The sequence below is a fragment of the Gracilinanus agilis genome, chromosome 3 (genome assembly GCF_016433145.1).
Source record: "Gracilinanus agilis isolate LMUSP501 chromosome 3, AgileGrace, whole genome shotgun sequence".
NCBI classification, from domain to species: domain Eukaryota; kingdom Metazoa; phylum Chordata; class Mammalia; order Didelphimorphia; family Didelphidae; genus Gracilinanus; species Gracilinanus agilis.
In genome coordinates, this window is record NC_058132.1 from 616,718,075 (window position 1) to 616,720,434 (window position 2,360).

The following is a 2,360-nucleotide window of genomic DNA, read 5'->3' on the forward strand; positions in this document are numbered from 1 at the left end:
TGGACAAGTCACTTAACCCCCATTGCCTAGCTCTTACCACTCTTCTGTCTTGGAACTGATACTTAGTATTGCTTCTAAGACAGAAGTTAAAGCTTAAAAAAACCCAAACAAACCCCCAATTAGCTTTGTTGTTGGAAAGAGGAATAAAGAAGAGAAAGTTCCTTTGCTTTCTCTTTTTTCTGTTATAAAGAATGATATTTGTACAGAGAAGGAAGGACTGAAAGAAAATGAATAGCAGGGAATTGAAACCAAGTAAAGAGACAGTATGAAAGTATCATGCTGCCCTCTCTAAGTCTAACTCACAAGGTCTAGATGAATTAAATTCCATCAAACTGATAGAACTGCCTGGTATGTTGGCAAAGCCACTCTCAGATATATCACAATATCTCTGAAATATCAGAAGTAATGGGGGAGGTACCATAGAATTGAGGAAGGGTAACTATTGTCCTAATTTAAAAAAAAGGAAGGTGGGGGCAAATGAAGTCTGCAAACTATAGGCCAGTGAGCTAGAGACTCTGTTGGCCAAATTCTGGAAGAAATGACTAGGGGTCATCTAAGCAGTGATCATAAAACCAGCATGGCTCCATCCAGGATGTCATCCCAAACTAACATCATTTCCTTTCTCAATAGAGTTATTAAACTAGTTATTCAAGGGAATAATGTAGATTTAGATTTTAGCAAAACATTTGACAAATTGTCTCAAATTAATCTCTTGGGAAAAAGTGGAAAAATGTGGCCTAGATGATAGTACAATTAGGAAGTTCCAGAAGTGGTTGAATGATTGGACCCAAAGAGTAATCATTAATGGTTCAAAATCAATTTCAGAGGAAGTTTTTAGTGGCATGCCCTAGGGATGGCACATATGCCATCTGTGATGCTTAACATTTTAATCAGATTTATTAGCAATCTACAGTATGTCCAGAGGAAGGCAGCTAGGAAAGTAAAGGGACTAGAGAGTATGCCCTGCACATACAAGGTTCAGTGGAAGAAACTGGGTATGTTTAGCCTGGAAAAGAGAAGATGTAAGTGGGTGACATAATATGCCTTCAAATATTCAAAAGACTTATTTGGAAAAGAGATTATATTTGGTAGGGCAAGGAGAACTTTCTGTTTGGCCTCAGAGGCACAATGGAACCCCCAATGTAGTCAAAAGCTACATAAATAAAGGCTTGAAGTGAATAAAAACTTCTTAACAATTAGAGCTTTCATAAAGCCAAATGACAGGCACCTGGTGCAGTGGATAGAGAAGGGTCCTCAGAGAAGATGTTGGCTCAAGGGGAGACTGCCATATGAATGGGCTGTGTACTCCGGGGAGTCATTGAATGTCCTAGCACCCCCTGGTAATATTCTCCAAGACTAAAAATTGAGGAGCAGTACAGGGGGTTTGTCCACAAGACTACCTACATCCAGGTTCTAGACAGAAACATTAGGGTGGAGAACAGCCTTGCCTGCTGGGGCAGAGAGTTTTTCCTCACCAGAAGTCTTCCAGTGAAGGCTTGTTGGGAATATGATAGAGGAGATTTTTGTTCTGAGGAAGGTTCCAACTTTGAAAATTTACTGTGGTTGGGTCTCCTGCCAAGAAGGATGGTCCTCAGAGGAATTTAGAATTTAGAGCTAGCAGAAATTGTCTACGATCAGTTAGCCTAACTCCCCTCACTTTTCCGAGTAGTAAGAAAACTCAAATGTAGAAAAGTAGGAGCAACTTGCAGACGGCCTCACAATTAGCTAAGGGCAGAGCTAAGGTTACTTTGGGGGTTAGAGCCTCTTTCCCAAACTCTAGACCTCCAGAAACTTCGTAGAGAATACGAAGACTTTCTATTTACAGCTCTCAAGCATTACCAGGGTCATGATCTTCGTGGCTCCTGGAAAGTTAGGTAGGAGAAGTATTGTGTTATCCTGATTGTGCAGACAGGGAAACTGAGGCGCAGGGAGGTTGTTTCTCCCACAAATAAGAGAAGAGTCGGGAGTAGAAGCCAGGTTTTCTGGAGATCTCTTTTTCTCAATGCCATGTCGTGATTCAAAAGGACATCATCCCTGTAGGTTGGACAAGGGCAAGGTGATCGTCGGTATTTTCTGCTTGCTATTTAAGAAATGAATACAAAGAAGTTTTATTCATGGGAACGGGTGGGGGTGCTGACAGGATCTGGCTAAGGATAGGGGCACAACCCGGGGGGGGGTTGTTTACGGTTTATTGGCAATGGAGAGGCATGAAAGGGGGTCCTCTGCAGTGGAAGGGGATGTGTTTGGGGGATTGTGGGAATCGAAGGCCCCCTGAGAAGTACCTGGGACTGCTGTGGCGGGGGGCAGCGGGGCTTGTGCGCGAGGCTGTGAGGCGGGTGGGGGGCATGGCGGGGTCCGGG